The sequence below is a fragment of the Saimiri boliviensis genome, chromosome 18, assembly GCF_048565385.1.
Source record: "Saimiri boliviensis isolate mSaiBol1 chromosome 18, mSaiBol1.pri, whole genome shotgun sequence".
Classification (NCBI taxonomy): domain Eukaryota; kingdom Metazoa; phylum Chordata; class Mammalia; order Primates; family Cebidae; genus Saimiri; species Saimiri boliviensis.
In genome coordinates, this window is record NC_133466.1 from 38529139 (window position 1) to 38545521 (window position 16383).

General features: G+C 36.0%; 1 protein-coding gene across 3 annotated transcripts in view; it reads left to right on the forward strand.

Annotated features, from left to right (window-relative positions):
* The window catches only part of EPHA3 (EPH receptor A3), a 367515-nt gene that overhangs the window by 216215 nt on the left and 134917 nt on the right, over positions 1–16383 (forward strand). The gene's annotated exons all lie outside the window — the stretch shown is intronic.

The window sequence follows — 16383 nt, forward strand, 5'->3', positions numbered from 1 at the left end:
TAATCACAAAGCACTCCTCTTTTTCTGTTGTAGATTTTGAAAGCAGAAGGAAAATTTCTCTTTTAAATATGCTAAAGTTTTCTCCTTGGTGGTACGTAACGCTTTCTTATGGAAGATGAAATTCTTAGACTTCTAACAAACTTGAGAGTTACTTTATGTTAAAATAATGCCGTTGGAAATAAGATTGCACAGAAGTATCAGTTGTGAAATGTAACTGTTGTGTAACAACTAAATGTTTCTTTTAGGAAGTGCCTGCTTTGCGTGGCTTTACAAATAGTCATTTCAATGTTCACAACCACTCTGGGGGAGATATTTACAAAAATGTCTCCCTCAGAGTGGTTGTGAACATATATGAAAATAAGTTCAGAGAGGTTGAATAACCTAAGATCACTTAGAAAGTGTTCAAGCTCTGATTCTCCCTGAGATAAAACTTAACGTATCATAGACTTTTTATTGCCACTCCTGGCTACCCCCCCCCCCCGCTTTTAAAATCTACTTAACCAAATGTCAATTTATTCTATAATTTAAAAAAATAGAAACTTTGGGCCATAATTGAAGGGAAAATGTTGCCGCATGATATCAAATGATGGTTATAGAAAATCAGATTAACATAGTTCAAAACATCTCCACAATTAGATTTTTCTCTAGATTTGCCATTTCTTTTATTGTTTAATGATAAGCTCACTAGGTTTATTAGCTAGTAGGAGTAAAGAAAACAGGATTATTTTTATTGTTGAGGAGCAGATGCAAGGTAGATTTGGAACATAGGAAAATTTCAGATCTGGGTGTGTTTAAATCCGGCTGCATGCTGTCAGTAGGAAGAGCATGACATTACTGGCAAATGGGGTCTAGAGGGATATGTGTAAATAGAAGGATAAAGAGAAGTAGTAAAATATCATGAAATGAATTTACTCCCTGATTCCATAAAGGCCAGTCTTAATCTCTATCTATACTATGATGAAGTGTATCTTGCCATATACACTTAACCTGAAAAGTTAGACCTGTGATACATCACACGTAAAAAACAAAGAATCATTTCTGCAATCTAACATCAAAGAAATGTTAAGCCTTCCTCATTTCCTGCATCAAATGTACACATTTTAAAAAGTAATGCATTTATATTAATATATTCTATCCATTTAATATATAAAAGGCAGCCTACACTTTTATGGAATATTTTTACAATAAAAAAGTTAGAAAGAGAACACTTTGTATTAGACCAAAAGTAATTTAAAGAAATGAGGTAATGCATTCTTTTGTATCACTTCTACATAAGCAATAGTCTTTGAGGTTTCTAAGTGGCTTAAAAAGAGATTTTATAAGTTGAAATATTGTCTTTTCTAGTTTTACGGCCAGAGAAAAATAGTACTTGTCTGGAATATATATAATATTGCACACGGGGTTAATTAGGTTAGGGATGAATTAATTTGTAACAATTTCCGTTATTTGACAGACATCAATAATATAGCAGATTACTTGCATTCCAGATATCAGCATACTTCCATGACCCAGTCAGATTCAATTTGGAAAAACCGTGGATCATATGAATATTTTATTATTGATTTTTTTGTAACATCATATTTTACAATCAGTCCTGGTCATAAAATATAATAATAACTTGAAGAGATATTTTAGAAAGCCATATTGTTGATGAATGGAAAGTATGCTTTCTGTAGTGAAAAGACAACTTACAGTCCTTTTCCTGAGACTGTATGTCACCATATAATTTCGTGCTTTATTAACAGCTCTCAAGGAAGTTCATTTTCTAAGCAATTTTTCCAACCTTTGATTTGACATTTTGAGTATGGAGCATGGGGGTATGATGATAGTCTGTATATCTTGGTTGTCCTGGCTTATTTCAAATTCTTTTCATTTCAGATTATTTTCTGTTGCACTATTTGACTTCTCCTAAAAGTCTTTCCAGTATCCCCGCCCTCATTTACACACAATGATCCAATAAAGAATTAAAGTTTGCATGTTAATGATCAGATGGCAGGCCAGCTTTATACAGAATGTTTATGTCTATGGCACCCATTGTTAAACGCATTTCATTCCCAAATACATGCTTACATTCATCAGAAACCTAATTGTAGAACTTTTGCTACGGAGAGGCTTAGGCCACATATAAAAACACAAAAATGACAACTCTGTAGAATGTTAGAGTAGGCCAAGCGGTGGCTCATGCCTGTAATCCCAGCACTTCGGAGGCCGAGGTGGGCAGATCACAGATCAGGAGTTCAAGACCATCCTGGCCAACATGGTGAAATCTCATTTCTACCAAAAATACAAAAACTAGCCGGGCACAGTGGCTCGTGCCTCAGGAGGCTGAAGCAGGAGAATCACTTGAACCAGGGGGGCAGAGGTGGCAGTAAGCTGCGATCATGTCACTGCACTCCAGCCTGGCAACACAGCCAGACTCTGTCTCAATAACGACAAAAAAACGAATGACAGTTATAAATCACAAAAGTTGATAAAAGTTATGAGTTTTCTTGTACTGTCTATATTTCAAAATGTGTAATACTTTACAGAAAGACTATGTTAGTTACATTTAAACAGTTCTGTGAAATCAGAATGCACACACATCCCTCTCCAGAGGAGTGACCAGTGTTGATGTTCTGCAGGCTTGAAGAATGATTACTCAATCCACATATCCTAGGTTCACTTACTTACCTTAGGTTATACAGAATATTTGCTCTTAGCTATGCTTTTGGTGAAATTATAGATCTCTACTTTCAGTATTCACGATTTGTCATTTTCTGTATCTCTTTGCCAGGAGTACTTATTTTTTTTCTCCAAGTTCCAAAATGTAGGCAATTTTTTTATTTTCTAGTCATGAGTGCCATTTTCTTATTTTTTCTCTTTTCTTTTCGCCTATAGAACCTATGAATTTGAGGGGAAAAAGACTGAGAGTAAGAGAGAAGAGGGAGAAGGGGATTAGGAGCAGAGACTAATACCATGCCATGACATGTATGCTAGGCGTGATCAGGGCACACCCACGCCACACACATGTATGCATGTATGTATGCATGCAGTTTATTTGTGTCAATGAATAATAATTACCAATTTTGCATTAGGCAGTATTAGAACCTCCCCCATACACAAGGATATATAAGATATAATTCTTTTCACTGCATTTACAGCATAATAGGGCCAAAGCCCCAAAGAGAGACAATGACAATATAATATACTAAGATGGAAGCATGCACAGATGTGAGTATTATAAACAGGAGAGCTGCAGAGTCACCGTGGAGCCAGGAAGAATGGTGAGAAATCTGAAGCTCATAGAGACTAAGCACACTGATATACCCGTCAAAACTCTATCCAGAGTAAGAGCCCCCTCCCACAGCTCAATCTGTTCTATCAGGAGACAGCCTTATCCTTTGTGCAAGAACTGGGGGCCTCAGATGACCTAAACTGATGCCATAAAATGTTGAAATAGCTCCTCTCTCTTTTAAATCTAAGCTATCATGTGAATTTTCTACAATTAAAGATTATTAGTGGTTTTCAGTAGAGGCTCATGATGTAACATCTTGATCTTAACTTTCTATAATTAATTTGGAAACTTTTAGAACACTTGGGCTTGTTTTAATAAGTAATGGTGTATATTATATACAATGCTATCTACAATAACAGAACAAAGAGGTATTTATAAATATTTTACAGGTACCTAGAGGCAAAATGTGTATTTAAGCATGGCTTTGTTCAAAATGTTCAGAATTCTGAGCACAGGAAAATTTCTGATATTGAAAAAATTGCGTAATTCTAAGAAAAATGACTTGTTCTTTAGTCATTACTAGTCAAAACTGTCTTACTAGTTTTATTAGTAATATATGGAACAAGATATACACACTTGCAAGTACAAAGGATTCAAGTAGAAAATAATAAGGTAATGGGGGCACCGCATGAAGCGCCAGCTCCCACAGTTACCTTCCCGTGTCGCCCACGCCTTTCCCCTCCTCTGCTGCAGCAGCATTGCAGTGGCCTCCAGCTGCGGTCAGAATAGTGTTCATCTCGTGCTATTCTCTAGTGTCCCAAAGGTGTTTAATTTTCAAGTTATAGTTGACACAGAGGAATAGAAATTCAGTAAATGAAAGAGGATCTTGAGATAAGAAACTAAAGGTGACTTCAGGGATATTATCTCGCGTTACGGGAAACATATTCTCCAATGTAATCATTCAACCATCTTGTGTCATCTTCTAATCCTGGGAGATTAGTGCTAAATAGATGAAGAAGTCTATTTACTCTAGTATATGAAATCTTAAATGAAACAATCCCGTGGCCTTTTTTTAAAAAAACCATGAGGGGACATGACAAGATTTTTGAATCTTTGTTTATGCTTAATTATATACCTATTTAGGATCTTGATTAACAAAAACTATTTATTAGATTACCAGCAATGAATGTAGATGTAAAATGCCACAAAAATATTTGAAAGTCTATTATAACTCCTGAAAATTGTTACTGACATATTCAAAATGGCCAAAATTACTCTATTCATGTGATGAGTATGTAATGATCTATCTCTATCAGTAGTTGCTGTGTATTCCTCTGTAATGTGAAATTGAGAAATTGAGAGAAGGTTCTTAAGACAGAATGAATATCTTCTTGGCTATTGAAAAGTCAGTCTTGTACCTATAGTAAGTGATAGAGGAAGAAATGATGGGTTATGTATATTTTATGAGAGACTGCCTGTTTCTTTTTTTTTTTTTTTTTTTTTTTCTGTACAACAAAGTTTACACCACTGGCTTGTTGTATGACACTGTTTCCAGATTTCAGTATATTCACACATGTATGCAGAGTAAAACATTATCAAAAGCACATGCATCCCTTGTTCAATTGACCCAGGAGCAATTTGTTAGCTATTCTTAAGGTTCTATGCTGTGATCATAATGGAAGCAGCATGTGAGTTGAAGAAGGAAGGTCTTTTGGCAAGTCTTTCTCCACCATCCCCTGGCATTGATATCTGGGACTAGCTCTCTTAATGTAAAACACTAGCCAGCTAAACAGTGCCAATCAAAAATAACACACAGGTATGCTGCCTCCCGGTCTGAAGCTGTTCCTTTTCCTACATGAAAAGATGCCGTTCAGTAAGGAAGCTGTGCCTGTAGTTCAAGCTAATTTGAAATCTTTTCTGTTCTAAGAAATATGCTGATGCCCCTTCATTAAGTGAGTTCTGGAACACCTTGGGTACAGCACTAAATGTCTGCTATTCCTTTAGAAGCACCACAAAATTCTCCTTCTCATTTGCTGATTACTTGTGAGTCTGAGAAATGTTTGACTTATTACCAAGTGTGAGCAAATGGAAAGAGATTGGAAAGCAACTGAAAGGAGCATGGCAGAGTCGTATAAACCAGAGGGGACAAAAGAGCAGGATTAGAAGTATAAACAGGGGTACTGTATATAAAATTGAATCCTAAAATATGAATTTAATAAATGCCTGAATAGCAACACATTGAATGTTGTGCTACTTTTAAAAAATAAAAAGAATGAGAAAATTTAGTTAAAATAGCATTCTGTAAATAGTATTAAGCTTCTTGATAAAAAGTCATTTACAAAACCGAGCTGCTGCTTCTAGTATCATGGTATTTAGATGTATAAACATATTGTCTTCTGCTACTTTAATTCTATAATACATATGCAGAGTGGAAATGAATTATCTTACTTCTGAGCTTGCAATTGGTATAAAGCTAATTTTAGAATTTTGGTAGAATTGTATAAATTCTGGTACAAATTATCCAAATGAATCTACTTCACTGGGAAAATTTATGAAAAAAAAGAGTAACTGCACACACACACACACACACACACACACAGAGAGAGAGAGAGGAAGAGAGAGAGAGAGAGAGAGAGAGAGAGAGAGAGAGAGAGAGATATTAGTACATATATATCTCATTCAAGAGAGTTTCCTATTTGGCACCAAGGAATTATTCAAGTATCCATTGGGTCTTTGGAAATAATGCTATGATCGCCTAAAAGAGCCTGCCAATTATTGCCATATGTGAGTGTGGTTTTTATAATCTGGACATTTATGCCCTAGGATTTGGACTAATAGCTCTAGCCTTTTACTTCTCATTAACTGTCAGAAAAACTATGAGACAGAGGAGACATTGGTCAGTGTCAACATGACACAGATTTGGGCAAGTGGCTGAAAGTTGAAAGGATTAGTATCACCTTAGCAACGGTCTATACTACTGAGAAATAAGACTGGGAAAACTAAAACAATTGAAAGTCATCCATGTTTGGAAACTCAGTAAAAGAAGGCTCCTTCCAGAAATGAGGAAGGACAAGATGTAGAGAGAAGGCAGACAAGTTTGGAAGTGTTCACTAGTGGACGTGGCAACCTAAGAAATAAAAATTTAAAATTGCCAGTGTTCAGAATGGGAAGAGTGTTGTCTACATAAAAATGCAAAGTGGCTTAGAGCTACAGAGTCAAAGGTAATCATTTCAATTACCTCTGAGGAGACTCATTCAGCCTTAGTGCTTCCAGCAGCAACTACGAAGATTCCCAAAGATGGTAAAGATATTAGACATGTGTGACCAGATGGCCTGGCATATCCGCAAAGAACCAAAAGCAAAAATTGCTTTGACTCATCTAATTTAACTTATCTAGGCATAATATACCTGTGGAAATCTCTAGGCTCACAAAGTAGGGTGCGGCAAAGGACTTGCCATGTATCTATCAATGACATACTTGGAAACGAAGATGCTATTTTGTGATATATTTTTGTGATTTATATTAAAATGTATAATTTTAACAGAAAAGGATATTGGCATAATATTTAATATTCCAAGTAAAAGCATATGTCCAATACATCTCTAAAAGCAGAAAACTAAGAAAAGGCAAATGTGGTTTACTATTGCTCAGATATATTGACCAATCCACCTATGTTGCAGATTTTAGAAATGTTTATACACGATATTTAAGTATTTAATTATTTATATCAGTGTGTGCCAATACTTGCTAATTTCTAATATGCTAATGTGTTTTAGAGATCATTTATACTCACATGTAATTCCTACAAAATCCTATTATAAAGTTTTTACTATTCCCACTTTACAGACAATGAAACAAACATGAAGAGGCTCTGTGACTTGTTCAGTTACATGTGTAGTAACTAGCAGAGCCAATCTGATCCTAAGCAGTCTGATGCTGGGCTCTTAACAATTAAAATGTGAAGATCAAAATAATATCTCCTGTTGATTTACCAGCATTGAGGGTGCACTTTAAATTGTTGGTCCAAAAGGCATGTCATGATTTTTATTGATGTTATCATAATTTATTTTCTTTTCTATTTTGTTATAAATAGTATATATTAGCCAACAACAACAACACCAACAAAAACTTGGAGTCCTTGAAACACAGGTTTTCTATTTTTGAAGATAAGTATCTGGTTCATGAAAAAATCAAAACCAGAATTCTGGTTTAATTAGCACCATATTCTAAGAAGATGAATCACTCAAATCAAAGACAGTTTATTTTTCTTATGCATCAGTAACGTGGAAGATTTCACCAGCAATATTTTATTGAATTATTTTTACAGAAAAGCTATGTACTTCTAGATCATGTTGGCTTTTCAAGAAACCCACATTTTTGCTAACTAACTTTATTTAGTGTCAATAAACAGAAGCTTATGTGACAAAGAAAACTAAATGTGGCATTTTTTTAACATGAAAATATTGGAATCCTTTTTTTTTTCACTACAAATACTATAAATAGCACATAATTTACTATAGCAAATGCTAACTTGGCATTTCCTATTGGCTAACTCAATGTAACATATCCAAATTATAACTCTTGTGTCTTTGCTCATATAGCCTTTCCTTCTGCAACTCAAAAAATAGGAATATTTCCCAACTGCTCGTTGTGGAACTTTAGATGTCAGTCTTTTTTTTTTTTTTTTTTTTTTTTTTTTTTTTTTTTTTTTTTTTCTTGAGATGGAGTTTCACCCTGTCACCTAGGCTGGAGCGTAGTGATCCTATTTTGGCCCACAGCAGCCTCCACTTCCAGGTTCAAGCGATTTTCGTGCCTCAGCCTCTCAAGTAGCTGGGATTACAGCCATATGCAGCCATGCCTGCTATTTTTTTTTTTTTTAATTTTAGTAGAGATGAGGTTTCCCCATGTTGGCCAGGCTGGTCTCTTACTCTTGATCTCAAGTGATCCACCTGCCTAGGCCTCCAGACGTGAGCCATGCTGGATTACAGCTGTGAGCCACAGCACCTGGCCAGTCTTTTTTTTTAAGTAGCTCAGATTTATTTTTTTCTAGCTTGATTGAAATATCATTGACAAAAATTATACATATTTAAGAAATACAATGTGACAATTTGATGTTCATTGTGAAATGATTACTGAAACACATCTGTGTTGCTACACGCATAGTTGTAGGGAACCAGCCCTACATCACCTGTGGGTACCCGTTTTTGGTGGCGACAAAGGAATGAGAAAAACATAGATTAAGAGAGAAAGTGGAAACAGGGGGCCCGCACTCATTACTTTGGAAAAGACAGTGAAGGCCCGAAGCTCTGATCATCCACACTATTTATTGATTACAATCGCTTTGATCTATAGGGTAGGCGTGGAGTGATGGTGGGGAGAGGGTGGCGTGATGGTGGAGTGAATCAGTGAGCCGGAACTAGTGTGTCATCCTAAGGACTGTTAACAGTGGCGGTTTTGGAGTTTCACAAAACAAGAACATGTGGTTATCTTTAGCTTATTATCTACGTGCAGCTGATGGAACCGGGGCCTTACAAGGAGGCTACATGTCTGGTTCCGTCATAGTGCTGCGAAGGGCTTTTACGTCCTTGAGCACAATGTTTATGGTAACAGAGCCGAGGTCACCCTGCACCTGAACATGAGGCTTGGACAGACCTTCCCCCTCAGAGGCCTCCTGTGGCCTTCCGCAGTTTGCTGTTCCTTGTTTATATGTTACTCATTACCAATTTATGTAGGCACTCTGTAAGTCCTTTCTCCTTTGCTGCTTTTCCCAATACAGAATTACCAGTTTTTAGATGTCATTGTATTTTTTATCATTTCAATTTTTGTTTAGATTCAGGGGGTACCTGTGTAGGTTTGTTATATGGGTATATTGCCTAATGCTGAAATTTGGGATATGAATGATCCCTTTCCTCAGAGAGTGGCTTAATAATCAGTTAGTTTTTCAACCCTTATTCACCCCCCTCTCTCCTCGCCATTATACCCCGTGTTTAGTTTCCAGCTATAAGTGAGAATGTTCAGTATTTGGTTTTCTGTTCCTGCCTAATTCACTTAGCATAATGGCCTCCAGTCGTGTCCATGTTGCTGCAAAGGACGTGATTTCATTCTTGCCTATGGTTGCATGGTGTCCCGCTGTACATATGTACCATGTTTTCTTTATCCAGGTCACCACTGATGGGCGCCTAGATTGATCCATGTTTTTCTATGATGAATAGTACTGTGGTGAACATATGAGTGCATGTATCTTTTTGGAAGAATTATTTATTTTGTGCTTTCTTCCACTTTACATTCAGCATCATCTACAATCTCCATATCATCTACATAATGTATCTCAAATGAATACACTTCTTTCTATGTCCACAATCACTTCTCCACCTATGCCCCATCATCTAGTATTTAGATTATTTTAATAGTTTCCTATCTGTTCCATTGTTGACTCTGTTTAAGGCATTTTCCCGATAGAAGCAAGCATGATCTCTTTGAAATGTAAATCTGATTATGGTGTACCTCATGCCTGAAACCTTTCAGTAACCTTTGACAACACTTAATATAGAAAAACAAGAATGGCAAGGTGCAGTGGCTCATGCCTGTAATCCCAGCACTTTGAGAGGCCAAGGCTGGTGGATCACCTGAAGTCAGAAGTTCGAGACCAGCCTGCCCAACATGGCGAAACCCTGTCTCTACTAAAAATACAAAAAAAATTAGCCAGGCGTGGTGATGGGCACCTATAATCTCAGCTGCTTGGGAGGCTGAGGCAGGAGAATTGCTTGAACCCGGGTGGCAGAGGTTGCAGTGTGCCAAGATCACACCACTGCACTCCAGCCTGAGCGATACGAGCAGCAAAACTCCAACAGAAAAAAAAAAAAAAAAAAAGAAAAGCAAAACAAGCCACCTTAATATAACCCTGAAGACATGGTATGGCCTGATTGGCCTGTGTGTGTCACCAAACTAATTTGAGGCCTCATATCCTTTCTGTTCCAACTATCTTCTTTTTTTCTTTCACTTTCATTTACTCTCCAGTTCCTTCCTGTCTCAAGACTTTTATCCTAGAATTGTCTGGCTTCTACTTTTTTATTTTTTTCTTTTACATGCCATGTGAATACTTTAGTACTTTGTATATATCAGAAAATGATAAATCTCTTTTAAAGTTTAGAGACTGTACATACCATAAATATTACTCAACTGGAAATTTATGTACTTCTTTTCTATGCCAACTTAAATGTTTATTTAAGAAAAAAGTTTCCTTAGAAAATATAACTCATTTTTTTTTATCTTTGGGATTTTGCTTTAATATAATTAAGGATTATATATAATTAAGATATACATAATTAATTTTTTTTAACAAAAACTTTAATATAATTAAGATTATATTAAAGATTTTAAAATTGAAGTAGAGTTTTTCTTTTAAAGAAATGTTTAGAGGACACTGGGAAGTCCATTTTGTTTCTAGTTTTAAAATGTGATTTATGATGATCCTTAATCATATATATTATTTTATATTATGTACATAACATACACAGTTGTCCCTTGGTATCAATGAGATATTAGTTCCAGAACGCCTGAGGATACCTAAATCCATGGATGCTCAAGCTCCTTGTATAAAATAGTGTGGTGATTGCAAATAACCTATCTGTATCCTTCCATACACTTTGCAACATTTCTAGATTATTTATAATAAATACCTAATATAATGTAAATGCTAATAAGTGGTTGTTACACTTTATTATTTAGGGAACAATGGCAAGAAAAAGATCTGTACATATTCAATACTGGTACAACCATCTTATTTTTTGAGACAAGATATTGCTCTGTTGCCCAGGCTGGAGTGCACTGATGCAATCGTGACTCACTGAAGCCTTGACTCCCCTGGGTTCTGGTGGTCCTCCCACATCAGCCTCCTGAGTAGCTGGGGCTACAGGCAAGCACCACCATGCCCTGCTGATTCTTATATTGTTTGTAGAGATTGGGTTTCTCCGTGCTGCCCGGTCTGGTCTGGAACTCCAGAGCTGAGGATATCCACCTGTCTTGGCCTCCTAAAGTGCTAGGATTACAGGCATGAGCCACTGCACCTGGCCCTTGACTATCAATTTTTTCTAAAAAAAAAAATTCGATCTGTGGTTGACTGAATCCATGGATGCAGAACCCATAAATACAGAAGCCAACTGTATTTCAGTATTTAGCACCTAATGGAACACATAAATATCTTGAAAAACTTGTCCATCCTCTTTCTGTTTTTTTTTATTGTTATTATTATTTTAGGAAACTTCATGATTGATTTAGAGCATGAGACCAATTCTTTAAAAAGAAATTAGACCTACTAAGGTATATATGTTTGGTTGAACAAAGTAATTGGGCATAGGACATGTGATAATGGGGAATTGCAGTGGGGAGATGAAAGAGGCCTCCATTCTTCCCTAAAAGTTTTCTGGTTGCTTTATATAAGCCAGTCATTCTAGTCCATGGTGAGAAATACAGGTAAATACAAGAAAGATGCCCATGAAGTACACGTACCTTATCTGTCACACTGAAGTAATATAATAGGAGTTGAGTTTTAAACACATGTAGAATGTGTTTTCTGCATGTGTTTTATGAACATGATAATATTGTCAGTGTTTAGTTGATGTGTAGATAAGTAACTAGATTACCTTACAAGATATATCAATTTTCAACTGAATGGAGCACACTGTTTTAGAAAGAAGACTTTCAGGTAGTTGAAATTTTTATCTGGCCTGTAAACACACAGATGATGAAATGTTAAGGCAGTAAGACATGGCTGCTAGAATATGAGTTTAGACGATTTTATATAATACTTCCATGAACTTGTGTAGTCATAAAAATTTTCATTTTCTTTTCAGATAAATCCCCACACTACGTGTCGTCAAATAGACTGTAATTGCTAAGAAACCAAGAGTTTCTCACAAAGAAAGTGGTACAGATTCTATCACATATTATACTGAAGGTTCATCAGATGTACCATTGGATGTACTATTCCAGTTCTAATTAACAAAAGTGTTGCTGGTTCATTGTTTTTTTGTTGTTGTTGTTGGTTTTTTTTTTCTTTTTTGAGATGGAGTTTCACTCTTTTTGCCCAGGCTGGAGTGCAATGGCGCGATCTCGGCTCACCACAACCTCCACCTCCTGGGTTCAGGCAGTTCTCCTGCCTCAGCCTCCTGAGCAGCTGGGATTACAGGCACGTGCCACCATGCCCAGCTAATTTTTGTATTTTTAGTAGAGACGGGGTTTCACCATGTTGCCCAGGACGGTCTCGATCTCTTGACCTCGTGATCCACCCTCCTTGGCCTCCCAAAGTGCTGGGATTACAGGCTTGAGCCAGTGTTATCAGTTTTAAATATTTTATTTAGTTGTGCAAATGTATAATCAAATTGGTAAGTACAGATGGGGCACAGTGCAACAGGTTTGATTAGGCATCTTTTCTGAAGCGCATCAACATGTCCCCAAAAGTACTGAGAACTGTGCTATGTTTTTCCACTGTATTGTTTTCAGATACATGGTGCGGATACACAGTAGGACGCTGTATCTGTAAATGCCATAAACTGTTTCCGATCAACACTCAAAGAACTTGGGAGGCCAGAGCGGGTGGATCACTTGAGGTCAGAAGTTAGAGACCAGCCTGGCCAACGTGGTGGAACCCCATCTCCACTGAAAATACAAAAATAAGCTGGCCATTGTGGTTCTCGCCTGTAATCCCAGCTACTTGGGAGGAGCATTGCTTAAACCCAGGGGGCAGAGATGGCAGTGAGCCAAGACCATGCCACTGCACTCTACCGTGGGCAGCAGAGTGTAACTCCATCTCAAAAAAAGAAAAAAGCACCTCAAAGAGTGGATGCAATCCCACTTTATTACTTTACTCTGTCAGACATTAAGCACCCTCCAGTAATTTAGGAAAATAAAATTTATATTTTTCTCTCTACACAATAAAGTTCCATGTTTTGGCTAGTAACATACAGTATTCAGTGCATTATATAATAGGCAGGCAGATCCCGCCACAAAATAATTCAAACCGCAAATACCTTTTCAGCAAGTCTCCATAAATTAAGCATTCTCTACTCCTAATAGCTGAAATTTCTTTCCATCAGAGATGGTCATTTGGCTAGACACCTAAGATATTGTTGAAGAAAACTGCTACGGAACTAACAGTCACTGGAAAGAAATGAGGTAATCCATTTCCATGCGTGCCTTGGAAGATGTTTCTATCTTCATAGTCACACTTCCATTAAACTGGTTACGTTTTTTTTTTTTTTTTACAGTGCAGGGTTGTGTGTTAGTGCTACATTGATTGTCACTTTAAAATTATACATGAATAAGAAGAAATTAGATGGAAAAACACAGAATATCTATGTCTTGGAAACCCTCAAACATGTTTCGTTTCTATTTAAAACACTTAATCTTGGGATAAACAGCCATTGCACTTGAAATCTTTAAGCCTTAATCTTTTCCTTGTGAACAAGAGATAATACCAGTCTCACATAATTGTTATGAATGTGGAATTCAAACACAAGTGCAATGCTAGGCATGGGGTAGGTTTTCGGTCTGCTTTTTGTATTACATGTAGGTATGAACTGTTCTCACGAAGTAGGTGTTTCTGTAAGAAGAGATGTAAACATTGTAGTTCCATCTACCTGGGTTTTCCAAGCCAACAGAATGTGTGCTGCTGGGATAAGATGTAACAATCCTTGGGAACTGAATGCCTTTCCCTCCCTCTTCCCAATCCCTCACCTTTCCAGGTTCATTTTCTTTTTCTTTTTCTTTTTTTTTTTTTCAGAACATAAAAAGAACACAATTATCCTAAATGAATATCTGAAAGCAATCAATGAAAATTAATGAAAAATGAAAAATTAATCAACGAAAATCTAAAAAGTAATTCCAAAACACTAATGGAATATGTAATTATCTCTACTAAGAAATAAAGTAGTGGTTTAAATTCATATATAAACATACACACGTAACCTGAGTGTGTCCATTTTAACGCACACGAACACACCAATTCTCTCTCTCCTTCTCCCTTCCACTCCTCAGTCCACACCCCCCCCCCAACAACCCCTCCACACTTCTAAGGTAGCAACACCGAATACAGATAACCAAGTCTGAGGTTATGTGACATTTCCAGATAAAGTGACCAAAAATGGCAGAAATCCTTCTATTGTTCTTCCGTATGGTCCAGACTCCTAATTCGTCCCAGTTATTTATACTATGAGTGTTATGTATTTGCCAACTATAAGCAATGCATCTTAATATTTCCAATATACCATTTTCTCATCTTTTCTCCATCCTTGCTGACCTTTAATTCTCTCTTCCTCTTAAATGGATTTAATTATCTTATTACTTTTATTGTAATTCATCTTGCAAGTTGAAGGTAAAGTAACACAGTGAAGAAAAAAACATTTATCTCTATATTTAGAAATTATCCACTTGAAAGAATGCAAACCTGTTAGAGTACATCTGAAAGTTTTTGGATATTTCATTTTCCTAACACCATTAAATACTACTATGTATTGCTGTGGCATCTGCCCATGAGGTTGTTCTATATACTTGAGAAGTTACTTTCCATCTTCACTGGGGGAGGGGAATATTTGCGTATTTTTGAAAATACAAAATTTGAGTGAATATACAAATCTGAAACTTTACAGAGGCAAGTTTTTAAAAATATTTTTTTCTTAGAAAAATATTTTTCTTGAATAAGATGGAACTTCTTTTACGTGAAAATCAAGTATACAAATGTTTCTATACAATTATAAACATTTATGTCTTTATAGTTTCAAAAAAGAGGATTAGTTTAAGATATTTGAAAAACTCATTCAGTCAAATTTTGTTGATCCCCTAAGCACTTATCTATGACAGTTTTTATGATTTCCTTGAGAAATCCATTCTTATCTATTTAGGGAATAAGTTTCAGGATACCTTAAATAGAAATCCTCTTTCTATCTTAGAACAGATACTTAGCATAAACATAAAAACAAATAAAAAACAGATCCTAAAATTGCACTAACTCTTTTATTCTATTTTTCTGTTACCTGATAAATGTTTGTTTGCCATGAAATTACTCAAAGCAAATACTGAATACCTTTAAATGGTAAACTTCTTTTAGTTGGTAATATTATGTTATAATAAATATTCCAACCTATAGATTACATACCATAGGTTTATTTTAAATCCATTGGCTTTTTAACAATAATATTACCACATAAGTCATTTTAATAAATTTCAAAAGATCAAAATGGAATGTAAAGCTGATAGGATGATATGAAATATTAAGGAGTGAATTTGAAAGCTGAGTTTGTTTCTCAGATTAGAAAGGTACTTTAAATTTGTCTAAACAGTAAAGCCAATTTAAAGGACTTATAATAAAATACAATGATGTCACCCTTCCTCAAAGTGTAGTTGGTCATCTTTTTTAGTGAAAAACCAACAATATAATCAAGAGAGCAAATAATTTTGCATTGCATTTTTCAGCATCCAGAGAAATTTGTTTGTTATCCCTCTAAATTTTCCACCTTGTACCGGTTTTCATTTAAATCCTAGATTTTTTTTTTTTTTAATGTGCTGTTTTCTCTACATATCTTACAAGTGCGGATGCAATTACTTAGTCTAGAAAGTTCGAAAATTCACCATAGTAGACTATAAAACATTTTCATCAATTATAATTTCCCTCCATGTTGCATTTATTTTTTTTTTTAAGTGGAGTCTTGCTTGCTCTGTCACCCAGGCTGGAGTACAGTGGTGCCATCTCGGCTCACTGCAACCTCTGTCTCCTGGGTTCAAGTGATTCTCCTGCCTCAGCTTCCCAAATAGCTGGGACTACAGGTCTGTGCCACCATGCCTAGCTAATTTTTTTTTTTTTTTTTTTTTTTTGTATTTTTAGAAGAGACAGGGTTTCACAGCGTTAGCCAGGATGGTCTCTATTTTCTGATCTCTTGGCCTTCCAAAGTGCTGGGATTACAGGTATGAGCCACTGCTCCATATTGCACTTTTTTGAAAGAAAAAAAAAAAAAAGCAAGAAGAAAAAGGAAGCTCTTAGATTCAGGAAAATCGAAGTAAGAACCAATAAAAACTATGGTGAGTGTATGTTTGTGGATCTGTATGTGTGTGTGCAGACAGAGCGGGAGAGACATATGGATATGTAGCTTTTAGCCCCACATTGAGTGTGCAATGCA